General features: G+C 37.4%; 1 protein-coding gene across 5 annotated transcripts in view; it reads left to right on the top strand.

Moving 5' to 3' along the window:
* Positions 1-20,209, top strand: part of LOC107587820 (semaphorin-6D-like) — a 152,159-nt gene that overhangs the window by 52,254 nt on the left and 79,696 nt on the right. For 4 of the 5 annotated variants that reach the window (XM_016275761.1, XM_016275760.1, XM_016275757.1 and 1 more), the window contains one exon: positions 18,018-18,106. The exons of the other annotated variant lie outside the window; for it this stretch is intronic. The gene's annotated coding sequence lies outside the window, so the exon portion shown is untranslated. The remainder of the gene's footprint in view (positions 1-18,017; positions 18,107-20,209) is intronic. 5 annotated transcript variants of the gene reach the window in all.

Genomic DNA, 20,209 nt, shown 5'->3' with positions numbered 1-20,209 from the left:
CGCGACAGAAAATCACCCCCCCCCCCCACCCAACACGGGGACACACAGCACCCCCAACTGAAAACATCTTCCTGTGCCCCTGTCCCTACTGTACGTTTTTGTCCAGTTGGCCATTGTTTGGGTGGGACTAAAAGTTTGACAAGTGTGGTGTTTTTGTTTAGAAATGGCCCACATTAGTGTTTGATAGCTTGGGTTGGGTATCGAAAACCGGTTCCAGATTTCCAAGAACACCCGGTTCGATAAGACACGTGCATTTCGATTCTGCTTAACGATTCCTGCGTTCGCATTTTAATGTGATTAAAAACGATTTAAGTGCAGGAACGGAAAGAACTTGCACGCTGTTTGAATGCAGTGCACACGAAGCGCAAGCGCGAGTACAGAGAACCGAGGTCGCGGTACGGGTTCCCGGTTTATGTCCGTTCTGGAACCGTTCCGTGTATTTCCACTGTAGAAAAGGTTGTTCCGGGCCGAAACTGACTTCTTTCATATTTGTCGACCAATATGCACAAAACTACATCAGTATATCATCATAAACACAGCCGGTTTTGTCTTACGTGAACGTAAACAGATGAGAAAGAAAACACACATGTACAGTATTTTTAGATCTGCGTGCGTTCGGTGTTAGAGAGACAGCAGCGTAATAAACGCGCTGCCTGTCATTAATGTTAATCAAAGAACAAAAGAAAATCATTCACTGATCTTGACTGAATATATTTAATAACTTTAATTGATTAATCTATATTTTATTTATGAAAAGAAAACTATGCAGTGTTTTTAAACTTTTAATTACAGTTTCTGTACCATTTATTTATGGTATTGCTAATTGATTTGTTTGTTCCTGTCTTATTACTGACTGTTTACTTGTCTTTAACACTTTAATATTTGAAATTTATATTAATCTAGTTGTTTTTGCTGTGGTATTTTTTTAAAGCATAGGCAAAATTCCTCTTGCAGTGTTCTGTAGGCTGCTGATTTTTGCTCGTGTTATTCAGCTGCAACAGAATGCTTTGTAAAAAGACAGAATAAATGTTTGACATCTAAATGTTTGACTTATTTTTTTTTATATTGGATTTTTTATCTTATTGGAATCGAAACTAGGAATCGATAAGAATCGGAATCGCTAAGCAGAATCGGAATCGATAAAAACGATTCAAACTATACCCAACCCTATTGAAAGCACAGAATCACATCTGATGTGCCTGTGTTTGACGTCTTTAGCCTGTTCTCTGTCCCACATCCCCGCAGCTCTTCAGCAACAAAAGATGCCTCACAGCTGTACACAATGTCCCAGCTTCAATCTCTACACATCTTTTATACAACTTCCTGCTGTTAGACGCACACACGGATCCTTTCCATCCACACGACAAAGGCTAGCCCGCCCAAGGCAGAGCCTGTTCATTATAACCTTATATGTAGCCCATAATCTCTGTTTTGTTGCAGCTGCATAATACAATGCGTGTACCCCAGCATGATGTGCATCCACATTTAAGCCCCTCTGGATACAATATGTCCCTTACCGCCTCCAAAACCAGTCCAGTAAATAACAGCAAGGTTAAACACCTCTTGCTCAACTCCTCACTGCGAGGGGTGAAAAGAGAGAGAGTTTTCCGAGGAAGGCTAGAGATGAGCCTTGGCGTGAATAAGGATGGATGGTGAGATGAGAGATGGGAATGATAAATCGTCCTGCAACAATAATGATACGTACACAAATATCCCTTCGGCCCTGACGATAATTGCATTAATGAAGCCCGGCGTTCATGCTCTCTGTTGTTTTCCTTCCTGATACAGTGTCTGATGATTCTGACTGCCATGTTTAGCAGACAGTGAAAATCTCGCCCAACCTGTCCGTCCATCAGGGCGTTCCACAACTGTCAGCCTTTAACTCCGTAATCACTGCCTGAATCAGCTGAGAATGTTTCTGTCAGATAACACTGACCAAGCATCGCTGTCAGCTCAGGTAAAGAGAGCTGCTGAAGCGTATCCACTGAAGAACGGGAGGATGGGACAGGGCTGGTCTTCTTCCAGCTTATGAAACCTTCAGACCCAGTGAATTACACTTTTAACGTGCCCTTAAAATAGCTTACAGATGCTGCTGAGCCGATGCTCGGAGCGCAGATGGACTCCGTAATCACTGCCTGAATCAGCTGAGAATGTTTCTGTCAGATAACACTGACCAAGCATCGCTGTCAGCTCAGTTAAAGAGAGCTGCTGAAGCGTATCCACTGAAGAACGGGAGGATGGGACAGGGCTGGTCTTCTTCCAGCTTATGAAACCTTCAGACCCAGTGAATTACACTTTTAACGTGCCCTTAATATAGCTTACAGATGCTGCTGAGCCGATGCTCGGAGCGCAGATGGAAAAAAAAATGGAAATGGTAAGAGATGGTCACCCGTCTGAGCAGTTGAAATGATGTTGGTGAAGGTGAAAGCGAGGTGAATGTTGGTGGGTGGGTCACTAACCAAGTTCACTTGGTGATGGTGGTGATTTATATTGGATTGACAGTTGTTTGTCAGACTTGGTGATTCAGATGTGTGCTTCATTAGTGTATAATAGAGGAACTATGTGGTAATAAATGTGATTATAATCACTTTTATTAATGAGTCATTAACAAACATTATTGCATTTGTTATTAAATTCAAACTGTGTTTATATTTTCAAATGTGTATATATTAAAAGTATGTGAAATATTGACCTGTTTAGCATTTCAAAGGGTTGGATAGTCATAAATGGACTATTCTGCTAACCAGGGTTAGTATTGTAAACTAAAACGAAGACTGTTCAAAAAAATCATTAACTGAAAAAATGGTTGCTCATTTTTGTTTAGTTTAAGAAGTACTAAAATAACTAAAGCTAAATAACCTAAAAATATATAAACACATTTAAATGATGAAAATGACAAAAACGCCCAACAAAATTACTGAAACTTTTTCTTTTTTTTTACAGTTGTTTGTCAGACTTGGTGATTCAGATGTGTGCTTCATTAGTGTATAATAGAGGAACTATGTGGTAATAAATGTGATTATAATCACTTTTATTAATGAGTCATTAACAAACATTATTGCATTTGTTATTCAATTCAAACTGTGTTTATATTTTCAAATGTGTATATATTAAAAGTATGTGAAATATTGACCTGTTTAGCATTTCAAAGGGTTGGATAGTCATAAATGGACTATTCTGCTAACCAGGGTTAGTATTGTAAACTAAAACGAAGACTGTTCAAAAAAATCATTAACTGAAAAAAATGGTTGCTCATTTTTGTTTAGTTTAAGAAGTACTAAAATAACTAAAGCTAAATAACCTAAAAATATATAAACACATTTAAATGATGAAAATGACAAAAACGCCCAACAAAATTACTGAAACTTTTTCTTTTTTTTGGTACAAGTTCTGAACTGTACAATTTTGAGTTTGGAGGTGGAACTGTCAACTTGAAGCTGGAATAGTTTTATCTGAAAATTTCAGTTAATTTTACCTCAGAAAATAATCTGTTGTACATAAATAGAAATGTATAAATATGCCACAAAGCAATTCAATGCTTTAAATTTACATTTTTAGTTGTAAACTTCATTTAAGTTGGAATAAGAGTTGAAACCAAAACCCGAAAGAATATGCAGTGGGAAAATAAAACAAAAACACTATAATGTATTGCCCATAATCTATGCCATTGTTCTAAATCTGCTAAACTGGAAAAGATTGTTTGATTTGCATTAAAGTAATCACCAACAGTTTCGTTTATTTTTACATTAGTTAAGTGTTTGGCAAACTGGAAAGAAACAGTTGGAGCTTGCCAGTTTGAGAAAGTTCTTGTTAGTTTGAGACTAACCATTATATCATATAAACAGAAAAGGAAGTTGTGTGTTTGGAGTGTTGTTTATTGTGACATTGATCATCCACCTGCCTGGTGACTATTGCTCTTTTAGCATACCAAGCCCAGCTAACTTAAAAGTTTTAAAACCGGCAATGTTTCCTATATATATAATTGAAAAGAAATATCTAAGCATAATCTTTTCACAAATGCGATCAAATCTCTCCATTTACTGAAATTTCAGGACGTTCTGCTCCAGGACTGGATTTAAAAGATTAAGCAAGGTTGTCAGCGTCTTGTGTGTATGCATAGCACATCTCAACTAATTTAGCTCCATCGTGCTGCTTTCATAGGCGTGTGTGTATGTGTACAAATCTTTTGGCACGAAAATGTGTTTTTCTTCAGATGCTACAGATGGAGAGAAGCAAAACTTCTCATCTCTGGCATCGCTCACTCAGACGTTGCAGCCAGTGAGTGCCTCCATTCATTCATTCAGTTCATGTTTACACAGCCCACCTCATAAAAGAGCCCCGCACAAGCTCTACTGCGATGCTTTGGATGTAATCGGACTCTTTAAGATTCCTACTTCTCTGAATGGCAGTTGTTTGTTTGAAGAGGCCAATTATAACTGACCTAATGAAGAGATTACGGCCTGTAATGACCAAGAACACCGTCAGAAATGATCTTTTCTTTTGAGGGGAAATTGACATGCATTAGTGTTACACGAAAGGAGCTCTCCTTCTCTCTGTCTCTCTCTGTATTGATCTGTTTTAGTGGATTTTTGGTGGCATTTGCTCATTGCTTTCTCATTTTGGAGTTTATTGGATGACTACCATCACGCATGTTTCGCAATTGAAGAAAACGGCAAAGCCATGAGAAGCTGACCACGCTGTACTTTTTCTATCCAACGATCCACGTTCCTAAAGCTCTCTGACCCATATTTCAACAATGCTCCTTTGCTGCCAAGTGCTCAATTTAAAGTTGATTCGATTTAGAAAAAGAATTTGAGAAGCGGTTGGGTCCTTGTGCGCGAATTATTTGTTTTCTGGGTGAAAGGTCATTTTGCTGAAGTCTGTGTGCGGATGGAGAGATAGCTAATCCTGGAATATCCTTTTTTTCTTTAAGCAGCTGTTTTCAGTGAAAGATTTTCATTGTAAATCTACTCGGCTGTCGTCAAAGAGGGAGAAAATACCTGAGCTAATCTAAAATCCAGCAGAAGGACGGTGAAATCCCTCATAGCTCTCTGGTCAAAAATGGACACTTATATTGCATTTAGTGTATGAACGTCATTGTACTTAGTTCAGTATTTTCAAAACTTTTTTGGGCTTGTGTATCCACGCAACCCCATCTGTTAGACTCGTATAAATCAGCACCCAAACCAGAAATGTGTATATCGAAGATACAATAAATAAACAAATATATACACTGATAATATAATACATATACATAGTCAAAAAAATCACATTCAGGCCAGTTGTTTGAAAGCAATTTCAAAAACGAGTCAGAAAGACAAGTTAGTTTAGAGAACAGCTCTTTTAAAAAAAGAAAATCCACTTGAATTGATCATTTTGTACAGTATCTAATGTAAAGAAATTCCTCCATTTGTAGGTGTGATGTAAGTGTTCAGATATGTTTTGGTGCCACTGTATATTTTTCTGCTTTTGTCGATAGCAGAAAAGGATAAAAGCCTCCAGACCATATAGGCAGAGAAAAGGAGGGGATTCTGAATCTAAAGCCTCGAGTTCAAATGTTTAGAGAGTGAAAGAGAACGATACGGGTTGTTCTTTTGTATTCTTGCAAATCCATTGAAGATTAACCTGATTTCCCACAAAAGTGGGAAAGTTTGCCTTCAGATCATTCATATTTTGCAGCCAAGTAGCACGCAGCGTTCTCCTGCATCCTGCAGTCTTATAAAGAGAGCTCCCACTGCGTTTTTTTATACGTTGAATTGCAGAACATTACCACTAGACATTTTCGTGTCATGTTGCAAGACTCTGTCAAACAGTATGTAATGGTTTGAAGTCTGGATGTTCAAAAGATGGTTTCTAGATTAACCCTTTCAGAGTTCATTGTGTTTGTTCATATTCACAGACATGGAAACCAGAAGCAGAACGGGAAATGTTGACGTGTCTGTCTGTTTAAAGGTGTCCAACGATGGGTTCCTAATCCAGGATTACCTGTATGGATGTTATAGATGGCACAGATAGGATGAGAAAGGAACCATTGCTCTTTATGTGGAATGGCTTAAACATGTTTCTCTGACACACTAGGATAAGAGTTTATGATTTTAGATTCTCTCTCGGCAGAAACACTCCTCGGTTATTTTTTTCTCAGAGGCTAATACACGCAAAAACAGAAATTCGTCTGATGATTTCGCAACAAATCCCAGTTCACATCATCTTACTTCTCTTTGTTGCTGTTGGGCTTTAGCTTTGGGACCTTTCTCTTCTGCAAAGCACAACAATTGAATTCATCATTTTGAAGATGAGTGAGTCGAAAATTAAATATCACTGTTTCTCCGTTCGTCCCTCTGTGAGTGCCACTGCTGTGTGTTTTTTGATTTCATATCCTCACTGATCAAAGCCAGATGTGTACAGTCTAGTTCAGCGTCTGTCAGTCAGGCTACACAGTATACTGTAATATATATTTATTTTTGTATTTGTCCCTGAAGTACATTATACTGTGTGTCATTATTAACGGAAAGTGCCATTATTTAGTTTTACATTCCAGTTAATCTCATATGTTTAACCCTAATAAATAATTGTTTTGTAAAATATTCTATTTTTTAATTCTATTTCTTATTAATTTATACAACACAGCTTTTTTTGTGAATATGTATCTTAAATAACACATTGTCATATAAATAACAGTCAGTAAATGGACTGATGTAAGTCTCACAAACCTAAAGGATACATCGCAATAATGTTTCCTAGTTCATTTCAAATTGGACGACAGAAAAATGACACTCGTTTCAGTGAGGGAGTCAATTTGGACTCCGCATCGACTCTGAACAATTTACTGACAGAGTGAGTCTGGTTCAAACCGCTAACTCACAGGCAAGTGTGAAGCTGTTTTGTGTGCGTGATTTAAAAAAAAAAAAATTTAATTTTACTCCCCAAACTAGTTAAGCACAATCCCTGCCCAGCAGCCGATTTCAACTCAATCATTTAGTTAGTGCCAAAAAGTGTTCCCACTTCATGGATTCGACTCAAACTTCATAAATATCATGAATTAATCCAATTGTGACAACCAGTAGTGCTATCTATCAGGGTGTGCTACCAATGCTAAACTAAGGTTACGTTTTGGGTAGAGGTTAGTGCTTGTTTCAGTTATGTAGGCAATCAGCATTATGATTGACATGACCAATGAAATCTTTAGAAATGTCCGCAGGGAGGCGTTTAACTGGTTAAGGAAAAAATCTGGCATTTTGTGTATCTTTTTGACTTACTCATTTTAAAAAACAGTTTGTAAGATCCATTTAAATCATAACTCGGACATAACTTGTGCGGAGTACATAAAACAGTGGCACGCACTCTGATTAGATGATAATCAGAAAAATCCACAAATGGATGGACACAAAGCTTTTTTGTCTTTTTCCGGATTTGTCACTTTTTTGTCATATCCGTGACCATTTTATTCACAGTCTGGAGCCCTGGTTTCCAGAAGTGGTCTGTGTGGATTGAGGAGGTACTTTTGTGTTGTGAGCATTAGAGAATGTCTACTGTACTGTTTTCCATAATTTTTCCCATTTTAAACTTGCACTGAACCATTTTGGGGTCATGTGGACACTTCAGAGTTTTGAGTAATGGACTTACATTGTCACTTCCAACTACATGAAAGTTCCCCCCCCCCTTTTCCCTTTTTGTACTTTCCTGCAGAGGAAGTGTTGTTGTCCAGAAGGAAATTACTGGTTGCTTGAATTAATGACTTGGGGAGGCAGTTTTTCTTGCTGACAGAAAAGCTTCACCTGAATGAGCAAAAGCCTTCTGCCTCTGTTTCCTCTGTGGTTTGTCGTTGTGTTTTTCATTCCCTGCTGCTTTTCGCAGTAGAAACACTTCCTTATCGACCGCATGTGATATCACTAGCATTCCCATTAGAGTACTGTGCCGTACTCGAGTTGACGTCACTATCATTTTATTTATTTTTTTTACTTTAAATGTCAGGGAAACTTTAAATAGGCACATTTTTCCCAGCCTCTCTTGAATAGTGATGATGACATGTCATAGTTCGATTTAGTTGTCACACTGACAGGCACATACATCACCCCCAGCTCTGTCCATAAAATATAGTCTAGTTTAAACATTCATCATCTCTCCATCTCTTATTCCATCATTCACCCTTTTCACTCGTTCTTTTTCACCTTCCCTCCCGTTTGGTTCTTATTCTGTTTCTCTCGGTTTCTGCCCTCATTGCCAGGACAGAGGTGTTTGTTAGGCCCTGAGTGATGTGGTATTTAACAAAGACATTCTGTGGGTTGCCAGATTGTCAATTTTTATGCTGCTTGTGGCTTTCAAGGTGATTAATGTCCAGAGATGCCATTATATTGCTCTCAAGCCTGGCTGTAGCGCTGGCCACTGGCGCTCTGACGGTGCCTTTTATATTAGACTGAAATTGTTACATTTTGTCTCTGAATTACCAATTACTTTTCTTAGCTTACTGCTGTATAATGCTTGTTGGTGCGTTATTGAACATAGTGCAGTCTCAGCTTCTAGTAACAAATGTGGGGAACTTTAGGGAACAATGATTTTGTTGGGTCAATGATAATGTCCATTGCTTTCTCTTGAAAACATGAAATGAGAGTTTAAAGGGCATGCTATACATTTAAGTAGCATTTATTTACATTACCTAAAGTCTCATTTTAATATCTCAAGATTTCTTACACCATATGTAAATGTTCTCATGGTTTTGGCACCTGGATTGTAGTTTTGGTTTGCATTGTGAATGTTGTAGTATGTCTACGTAATAGTGTTTCAAAAGAGCTGCTTTCCATGATATTTTCCCTTTGAAACCAAGAGAGAGGGTGAGATAGGAGGTCCGAGACGCAGCTAAAAGGCCACTTGTCACCTGACAGGAGTGAAACAGCAGGACTCATGTGGACACTGGGAAAAGGACATGTCAGGGTCACTGTGAGCAAAAGTGGCAAGACAAAGATGGAAAGATGAGAAGAAAGAAGTGAAAGGTGGTGGGAGAGAGAGGGGGCAGCAGGTGCAGCAGGAAAGGAAACCGAGGCAGCCTTGAGTCTGATGGTGAAAGGAAGTTTTCTGTTGCATACTGGAAGTCAAAGCTGTGTTTGTGTCAACAGATTCATGTTGCAGTGAATTGAGTAGTTTACAGTTCTAACACATAGTTGCTTGTATTATAAAAAAACAAGGAAAAACTTATTTGATTCCAGTTAGCATATTGCTAAGCTAATGCTAATAAACCTAAACACACATGCACTACACACAAATACTAGGTAAATTAATGCATTTTTAATCACACCGAAATTAAATGAATTATACATTTATTTAAAGGCTTAACATTTCTCACACCATTCACTTAAATCTTAAATTCATTTTTTGTTTGGGCTTGTCATAAAATTCTGGGATCACCTGCTCTGAAGCATGAGATGCTTCTTTAGAATTTATCTCAAGTAAGGGCTCTTAGGAGGCATATTTAAGAATCCTAGCTTTTGGAACAGCATTGGGAGCATGTCTATGATGCCTCAAAATGCTCCCTCTTTAGGCAACTAGGTTTTGGAACAGAGCAGTGAGAGAAGCAAGAGATACAGTGGTCTGTTTGTGTCTTTGACCCGTCTATCCGTTCCCACGGTATCAGGAGGAGGAAGAACTGACCCTATATGAGCTTTATACCCCTTCATCCCTCTCTCTCTTTCTCTCTTTCACACACACATGCACATAAACAAAGGATCTGTTCACATCAACAACATCAGTTATTTGACCATTGAACCAAGATCATACGAAAAATAGCATGGTTTCCACTAACATATTAAGCAGCACAACTGTTTTCAACATTGATAGTAATAAGAAATGTTTCTCGAGCACCAAATCTGCATGTGACACTGAAGACTGGAGTATTGACTGCTGAGCTTTGTGATCACAGGAGATTGCATTTTAAAATAAAAGATAAATTGTAATAATATTTCACAATATTGCGGTTTATACTATAATGAATGCAAACTTAATGAGCATTAGACTTATTTTTAAAAACATTAAAAAAAAATTACAGACTCCAAACTTTTGAACAATCATGTATTTGATTAGTTGCTAAAATATATTTGTTGTCTGATACTATCTAACAGGTAAACTCAGATACTATCCTTCCATCATATCTAGTATTTCTTTGTTTCAGATGAGAAGAAAGAAGTGAAAGGTGGTGGGAGAGAGAGGGGGCAGCAGGTGCAGCAGGAAAGGAAACCGAGGCAGCCTTGAGTCTGATGGTGAAAGGAAGTTTTCTGTTGCATACTGGAAGTCAAAGCTGTGTTTGTGTCAACAGATTCATGTTGCAGTGAATTGAGTAGTTTACAGTTCTAACACATAGTTGCTTGTATTATAAAAAAACAAGGAAAAACTTATTTGATTCCAGTTAGCATATTGCTAAGCTAATGCTAATAAACCTAAACACACATGCACTACACACAAATACTAGGTAAATTAATGCATTTTTAATCACACCGAAATTAAATGAATTATACATTTATTTAAAGGCTTAACATTTCTCACACCATTCACTTAAATCTTAAATTCATTTTTTGTTTGGGCTTGTCATAAAATTCTGGGATCACCTGCTCTGAAGCATGAGATGCTTCTTTAGAATTTATCTCAAGTAAGGGCTCTTAGGAGGCATATTTAAGAATCCTAGCTTTTGGAACAGCATTGGGAGCATGTCTATGATGCCTCAAAATGCTCCCTCTTTAGGCAACTAGGTTTTGGAACAGAGCAGTGAGAGAAGCAAGAGATACAGTGGTCTGTTTGTGTCTTTGACCCGTCTATCCGTTCCCACGGTATCAGGAGGAGGAAGAACTGACCCTATATGAGCTTTATACCCCTTCATCCCTCTCTCTCTTTCTCTCTTTCACACACACATGCACATAAACAAAGGATCTGTTCACATCAACAACATCAGTTATTTGACCATTGAACCAAGATCATACGAAAAATAGCATGGTTTCCACTAACATATTAAGCAGCACAACTGTTTTCAACATTGATAGTAATAAGAAATGTTTCTCGAGCACCAAATCTGCATGTGACACTGAAGACTGGAGTATTGACTGCTGAGCTTTGTGATCACAGGAGATTGCATTTTAAAATAAAAGATAAATTGTAATAATATTTCACAATATTGCGGTTTATACTATAATGAATGCAAACTTAATGAGCATTAGACTTATTTTTAAAAACATTAAAAAAAAATTACAGACTCCAAACTTTTGAACAATCATGTATTTGATTAGTTGCTAAAATATATTTGTTGTCTGATACTATCTAACAGGTAAACTCAGATACTATCCTTCCATCATATCTAGTATTTCTTTGTTTCAGCTTTCGTTTGTTTTCCTGTCACGATTTGTTAGAAAGCAATCCTTTGATTTCAATAACACAGAGGCTTCTCAGTATCTCTAAACTCCATTTTTAGAGCTCAGTTTCTTTATTTATATTCTGATAAGGACTGAGTGGATAATGAGAGACAGAAATCCTCTGACTGAGACTGGGGCGAGAGTTCATGTTTAATAACGCAGAGGTTGACGGAGCATGGGGTAACAGTTAACGCTTGGTTAACAATACAACAGGTACAGTGGGGCTAATGTGGCCGCAAAAGGAAAATTCCAAATGTCGGGTTTTATTAGCTGAACAAACAATCTGAAGTGACGTCTTGTGTGATTTGTGACAGTTTGTGTTTTTAAGCTTGAACTACAAGATTTTTACCCCTGCTGTGATATTTGGATTGGGTCCTGGATATATTTGTGTTGTACATTTTGTTTTTGTTCTTGCTCAATCTTGTGGTGTTGAGTTCAGTGTCTTTAGGATCAGTGGCCTGATGCAGCTTTTTTTTTTTTTTTCTAGTGTGTGAATAGAGCATTTAAATCTCTTAGAGGTAGGGACAAACTCTCACTCTCTCACCCTCGTTCTGTTTCTCTGCGATAAATTATATATGAATAGTCAGTGAATGTTGCCGTCAGCCAGACCAGATCAGACTTTTCATTGTAGAAAAAAGAACAAAAACATCACAGTAAGTCAAGAGAGAGAACACGACACTCTGAGAGAGAAATAGACAGAGGCGGGACAGAGAGAGAAAGAGAGGACACAATTGGAGCAAAGTTATGGAGTTGGATTAACTTTATTGCTCCTGAACTGTTAAATCTATAGTTTACCCCTTAAAATAAACTTCTGTCGTTATTTATTTATATTTTGATTATGTTGTTCAAAACCTGTATACTGTTGTTTTCCCCACTATGCAGCACCAAAAGTTATAATAAACTATTTGACTTGTATAATAATAATAATTTATTTTAGTTAACATATATAAAATTATATTTAAATTGAATTTGCATTAACAAAATATTTAATGGATAAAAATATTACAGAATATCTATAGACTACTTTTATGCCTACAAACGACTTCATTAATATTGCACGTGAAACAATAAACATGTTTATTTTTTGTGAGGGTTGGATAAGACACGAGTAAATAGTGACAGAATTTGCACTTCTTGGGTGAACTAAGTAGTGCTGGATGTTTGTATAATCTATTATCAGTTTGTTTGTTTTTTTGTTTGTTTTTTCTCTTATAATCTATTATCAGTGCGCGAGTATATACGGGACGCACAGCAGACTGTGACTAATCAATATTTCCGCACCATGGTGAACTCTTAATTTGTGTAATTTAACTGGCATCAGATCAGTCGGACACAAACAAAACACCCCACCAAACTCATGACTTTGTCATTAGCCGCTACCGCTGGTAATATCTGTATGTGAAGCCAGAAAACAGTCAAATCGTTTTACAGGGAAATCAATGTTAAGCTCAGGTGAAATGAAATATAATGACCTTGATATAAATGACCAGTGTTCTTGAGCTCAGCTGGGAAAAAAAAATACATGCATACTTGAGCCTCAGAATACTTCAATTAGAGTCAAATGACTCCTGGGGAACATAATTTGAATGTACTGATGATCAAGTTTAGTTGTATGACGTTCTGACTAGTGTATCTGAGCTACAGTGATTGTATATGTTTTTCCTGGAACAGGTATTAGTCTCATCCATCGGTACACAAATTACTCAAGCGCATCTGGTGTGACGCACATCTATCGGGATGATATTTTCACTGTGTTGGGCTAATGTTAGGATTGCTGCTTGAATACTCAATCATGGGTAATGTTCTCTCAAGCTGTAGGTGGTTGCTTGCCGTAATTGAAAGCGTCTGCTGGTGAAGTGTTCTAGAAGGTCCAGTATATTACCATGCGCGGCATGGTCCCTCACTCGGTTTCATTTCCCACTGAAAGACAGCGATTAATCTGATTAGTGATCTATCAGGCAGCTGAAAGTTCTGCCTCCCGGCTCTAATGGTCAATGCCATGATCTGGTCTGAATTATTAACAGATCCATTCCTGGAGACCAGGGACAATTCATCACCAAACAGAGAGGCGAAATAAAAGCGAGAGATGGGGTGGGCTAAGTGAAGACTGAAAAAAAGATGTAAGTACACTCTTAAAAATAAAGGTGCTTCAAAAGGTTCTTCAAGCGATGCCATAGAAGAACCATTTTTGGGTCCACAAATAACCATTCAGTCAGAAATCTCTTTCTTACCTTTTTGTAATCTGAAGAACCTTCCTTCGCCACAAAGAACCTTTTGTGAAACAGAAAGGTTCTTCCGATGTTAAAGGTTCTTTATGGAACCATTTTGGGGAAGTCGTGGCCTAATGGTTAGAGCATCGGACTCATAACCCAAAGGCTGTGGGTTCGAGTCTCGTACCGGCAGGGATTGTAGGTGGGGGGAATGAATGTACAGCACTCTCTCCCACCTTCAATACCACAACTGAGGTGCCCTTGAGCAAGGCACCGAACCCCCAACTGCTCCCCGGGCTGCCCACTGCTCTGGGTGTGTGTTCACGGTTGTGTGTGTTCACTGCTGTGTGTGTGCACTTTGGATGGGTAAATGCAGAGCACTAATTCCGAGTATGGGTCACCATACTTGGCCACATGTCACTTCACTCACTCATTTAGACAAAAAGGTTCTTCTATGGCATCGTGAAGCACCTTTATTTTTAAGAGTGTAGGACACACACTCATAGAGTGGTAAAAATGTTTTTTGTGTATAGCAGTAAAGAGAAAGCAGGTACAGTAAGATATTTGTGCATGTGTGTTTTAGATTTTAAGGAATGGTTCATCCAAAGATGAAAATTCAGACATCATTTATTCACCCTCAAGATTTTCATTGAAAATCTTCCCTTCCTCTTTAAGTTTAAATTTGGAGTCAATGACATTTATGTTTGGTAACAAATTAAACACCATTTTTGTAGTCCATATGACTTTTGTAGTCCTTTTTTTTTTTTTTTTTTTTTTTTTTTTTTACTTTTGTAGAATTTGTGTAAACTGTTCCTTTACGATAAAGAAATTAATAAAGCATTTCTAAACGTCACACAAATTAGAGGTTATATAACCTTGGATCAGTCAGCTTTAAGATATTGAAATCCATGGCTTTTGACTCAAGTCTCAAATCTCAAATGTTCAGTACATTTTAAAACATAATCTGCATAGCCCTCTGAGTGATGATGGGGAGTTTATAGAGAAGACTCAGTGAGTGATTTTTTTTTATATCTCTGTGGGAATTGAGTAATGCCAGCAGATGACTCACTCCAAACAAAACCATAATCCTCAATGTCCTCAACCCTAAATCCAACCAATAATCATAAACCTATACAGATCTCTAGTATTAATCATAAACCTAATCTTAACCTAATGCTGTGCATCTAAATCTCATGATTCCTAAATGGAATATGATTACAAATCTACAGCTAATCTTGAACCTAAGCCTAATTCTGGTCAGCAGTGTCTCTAAGTGCATTTACAACAACAGCAGCTCTGTGTAGACCAACCCACTTTCAGGACACTAATCACATTGTAGAAGATAAACAGCTGACAATCAGCTGAGATTTATTTATTACAAACACGCAAACAAACAATTTAATGGGTTAGTATATATCTGAAGGTGATTTTAAAGGGACGATTTACTCCCCCAAAATAAAATCCCCTTATTATTTACTCACCCTCATCTTTTTAAAAACCAGTATGGACTGTTTTTATGATTTTATGTATGTGTGTGTTTCAGAGAAGATAAAAATCATACATGTTTGTAACGACACGAGGATGAGTATTTTTATTTCTGACTGTACTTTACCTTTAAGACCACTCTGTGTAAGATATAACAGGTGCAGCTATGTCACAATAAAGAGAGAGCACTTGAGAAATGCTTAATAGATTTTGGATGGTACTATTAAACCCCGTTCACACCAAGAACGATAACTATAAAGATAACAATATTAGCGTCCACACCAGCAAACGATATCGTCTGTTTATTCTAAGCGCACATGCGTCTGCCGCTTTAAATTCTCAAGTTCGTTACAGCAGGATGGATTCTGATTGGCTGTCAGTCTTTTATCGTTCATCAGCTGGAAAAAAATCGTTTTGAAAGTGATCACAACGATATCGTTTCTCTTTGTCTTTATCGTTATAGTTGTGGTGTGGACTCTGCTATTTTTTAATATTGAGAATGATTTAGAACTATATCTTTATCGTTATCTTTATAGATATCGTCCTTGGTGTGAACGGGCCTTTAGAATTCTTTCTAAAGGATTCTTTCAAGATGCAGTACAGCTCAGATACTGTCATGACCATTAGATCACTGACCCGAGTTAGTCAGTGAGAGGGAATGCTGGGACCTCAGTAAGACTGCCAGTAAATCACAGCGCACACACAAATACTGTGATTTAAATGTGTAATTTAGCCAAAAGGGGATGTACCGGCATCATAGAGTTTCTACATTGTTGTCTTTTTTATCCTCAAGTTCATATTTCCAAACAGAAACACACTCCAACCACGGTCCATATTGATTTTATTGCAGTGTAACTTCATGCTCGGATAGTTACATTAGCTTCATTTCAAATGAACTGTGTTTGATGGATTTGCTCATTCACAGAGCCAATGACATCCACCGGGCCAAACAAGAATGAACTACGGTTTCACCCTCCGCAGTGTGAGGCGTAAACACAGGATACACTGAGTGTGTGTGTGTGTATATATAAATCCAGTTCAGCTTTCACAGAAGCTGAAAAATATCAGCGTTGGGGAAGTTACAAGTCATTTATAATTTCTACAGGTAATTTACGTTACAAATTAGTCAATACATTATTCCAGCCATGCTAAAATATGCAATATTAGCTATGATGCAAAATGCCTGTTCATTTAGCTGCCATGTATGTCACTGCACTGCACCCATACACTCAAAAATATTGCTGTAGAACCTTTTTTCATTTAGAAATCATGATTACACTTTAGTATAGGGACCAGTCCTCACTATTAAGAAGTTATAGCATGCCTATTGTTAACATATTTATTAGTTTATTAGTGTTTGTAAAGCACATATTCTGCATGACCATATTCTACATCCCTAATCCTACCCAATCCTGACACAAATTTGCATTAGCATACCAGGTTATTTAAGTTCCTTTCATTTTTTAAATAAAAAAATAGCAATTACTGTGATTTAAAAGCCTGTTTTCCGTCTCAGACAAAAAAAAAGATAACGTATAATGACTATTTCAACTATATATATCGATTGCAAATTATTTATTGTAAAAAAAAAAACTTGCAATTTAATTTTTTTTTAATTTTATTGATTTTTATTTCGCATTATTGCGACTGTATTCACAATATGACCTTATTTCACATTACGTCTTTTTTTATCTGTCAGATTTTTTTTATCTTGCAATATTGGCTTTATTTATCCTAAAATATTACAGTGTCTTGTTCATTAGTGTGTCCGATAAATTAACTTCACAGCTAGCTACAGTATTTAATTACTAACTACCCTGAAGAGAGAAATATTAATTGCATATGATGAGAAAAATCGAGCTGTGTGCATGCTATGCTGTTGATGAAATCTACGCCACATTGTGTAATCCTGGCGTACATGTAAAAAACTGAAAGAATACTTCAGGATTTACTAGAAAAGTTAGCCACATAACTAATTCTAGTTGATTACTTGCCAGCAGTGCTAGACGGCTAGCCAGATGACAGCGATATTTTCTGGAAAAGCGATCTGTCGCTAGTGTCTTTCGCTATGGTTTGTTTTGTTTCTCCTGTCTTCTGTAGCGTAAAATAAATGGTTGAGTTCAGACACCAGATTCAGGCTTGTGAGCAATGACTGTTCCCCCCTCCCTCACCTATCAGCCCCCCGGCTGGGACGTGGGGGGTGTGAGTGATGGAAAGAGAAGGGTAAGAGGGCTAAATGCCTGAGCCACATGCGATAACTCACTAGCGGTTCACAGGGCTAACTGCGGTCAGAATGTGATAGCCTTGCACGAATGTGTTTTCCGGGAAATCCAACCAGTCGCCCCCCAACCTCACCAGGGGATTTAAAAGATGCAGGAGTATGGAATTCCACAGTCGGTTAATTGAATCCGTGATTCACAGTCCTTCCGAATTGTACTGTTTTCTGTTTTAGTGCTGCAAGACCCCTCTATTAAAGTTTAATGTTCCCCTATTGAAGGCACCGCATGAGGTTAATGGATGAATAGATAGATGCATAGAGTTGCAGTATGTCTTGTGTATTAAACACAAATTGCCGCCATGATTTTCCTGCCATTTTTTGACAGAAGCAGGTTAATAAATCGAAAGTTGCTGTTGCTTTGGTTTTTCCACTCACAGATGGGAGTTCAGCTCCCTTGCAGTAACATCTGGTCCTGTTTAGAGTTATGTCGTGTGTGTTTATGAGAGAGTGTTTTTAAAGCACGAGTGTTAGAGGGATTTTTTTTCCTGAGCGGTGGTGAGTTCTGAATCTTCCTCTGTCACGGGTCACCGGCCGGTTCACATTTCCTGCCAACATGAGTCACCTACAAACCAGCGGTTATTAGTCTACAAATCTCCAACACAGCCAGATCCAAATATATTTATGTCCCCCTTTTGTCGGTTTCTTTTTACCTCACAGGATCTCGAGTGAAAATCTCCAACTAAGCTTGTGAACACCAGTGAGAGCCGAAGCGTTTCCTCCACTGCTCATCTCCTGAAAGGACAACAGTGAGTTTTGAATTAGTCTTTCTCTATTTACAGTGATTCAGGTTTCCTGCCTATCATCATGGACACGCCAGTTCGTGTTTCCTCTCTTCGTCATGGCAGACAAAATCAATTGTAGACGCAGCAGTTTACAGAGACACAGCATCAGTTCGAGATCAGCAGAACTAACAGACGCGGATCGACCTGTCAGATCTGATGCAACCCACTATAGTTGGATTGCGTTCATGGATTGCATCGTTAAGGAAACGTGACTGACGGGCACTTGAAATACAGATATGTGCTCATCCAATTTATTACATTAGCCCATTGTTTAGAGGAGCTAAGGTTACTGCTATACTGCTATGCCATTTACACCACAGTATAAATGGGAACATTTTATGCTATTAAAAACGTGAGGTTTGAAAAATTAGCAAATTAAGTCCCTTTAAAGGAAAAGGGATTTAACCCTTTAGTTAAATCATCAAATAGACATTACTGCATGATGTGGAAGCCTGTTTCCACCTCAGAGTAAAAAACACACACACAAATAAATAAATAAAAGGCCTTACAAGGACTTTTTTCCTCATAATTGTGAATTTATCTCATAATTGCAACTTTATATCTAAAAGTAGCAAAATATTTCTGGTGATTATCAATATGACAATCGCAAAATTTGACTTTTTTATTTTTCATAATTTTAACTTTATTTCTCAGATTTTTGACTGTATATCTCCCAATATAACTTTTTCACAATTCTGACTTTATATCCCATTATCTATTTTTGACTACTTTTCAACTCTCTCAAATTTTTGAGAGATTTTTGACTATTTTTCAACTTTTCAAATCTCATCATTGTGAGTTTATATCTCACAGCTTGACTTAATTTTTTTATCAATTTACTTCATCTTTATCTTAAAATTTGACTTTATATCGGTTTCTATTTATTATCTATTTATTGCCTTGTTTATCACAATAAGCTCACTTGCTAATTATTTCTTGTAATTGTAACTTTTTTCTCACAATATGTATCTCACTTTACTTTTCATAACTGCGACTATGTAGTTCAGTATGTCTCTGTCATGCAATATTGTCTTTACCTCCCATAATTTGTGATAGTGTCTATCTCACTATAAAATAGCTATGATTTTATTTCTCATAATTTTGAATTTATATTTTATAGTTTGAATTTTTTGTAGAATTAAAATTTTATCTCAAAATTATTATTTTTATTTTATTTTTTTACTTTGAAACGATATGATTAAGATAAGATTTTGGTTATACCATCCACCCCTCAAAGAAACGTATAATAGGTTTTTGGCATGCAATGAAATGACCTTTGTTTTTTTGGTCAAACCCTTGGCTCTGACTAAAACTGACATGCCCTCACATCATTTGAGCCGCACCATTGTTCATTCACTCTTTCTCTCTTTCATTTCCCTGCTGCTGACCTCTGAGCAGAAACAACAGTGTAAGCACTTTCATTCTAGATTTCTCTCTATCCTTCCCTTTTGTTCTGGAATACACATTTTCATCCAAAGGTCATTGATGGCCACAGAGAATCACTCGGAGCGGTATTCAGTCAAATTGCATTACACTGTTTATCCCGAAGGTTCTAAGTGTGTTGTGGATGATCTGGTATAGAGCTGAGCCCTGCAGGTCTGGAAATGTGCCAGTGGAAAGGCCCGTACCAACTTTGTGAAAGGTCAGGTGCGAAAGCTTACAAATGTAGATGTTTTTTTGTGTGTGTATGTGTGTGTGTGTGTGTGTGTGTGTTCTGATGTGAATCCCAATGGTGAAATGAGAAAGAAACAGGTTTTATGTAATTTAGTTTGTAAACATTTCCCAGTGGAAAGGCCCGTACCAACTTTGTGAAAGGTCAGGTGCGAAAGCTTACAAATGTAGATGTTTTTTTGTGTGTGTATGTGTGTGTGTGTGTGTGTGTGTTCTGATGTGAATCCCAATGGTGAAATGAGAAAGAAACAGGTTTTATGTAATTTAGTTTGTAAACATTTAGCTTTTTTAAAGCATGTGCAAAATGATAGTTCATATTACTTTGAAGTCAACATGAAATCAAATCCCTCTTTCCTTTAAATTCCTGGGCATTTTGTATATAATTCATTGGGCGTG

The sequence above is a fragment of the Sinocyclocheilus grahami genome, unplaced genomic scaffold (genome assembly GCF_001515645.1).
Source record: "Sinocyclocheilus grahami isolate Dianchi unplaced genomic scaffold, SAMN03320097.WGS_v1.1 scaffold96.1, whole genome shotgun sequence".
In the NCBI taxonomy this organism is placed as follows: Eukaryota; Metazoa; Chordata; class Actinopteri; order Cypriniformes; family Cyprinidae; genus Sinocyclocheilus; species Sinocyclocheilus grahami.
The sequence above is the reverse complement of the archived record's forward strand: the minus strand, read 5'-3'. Positions and strand labels throughout refer to the sequence as shown.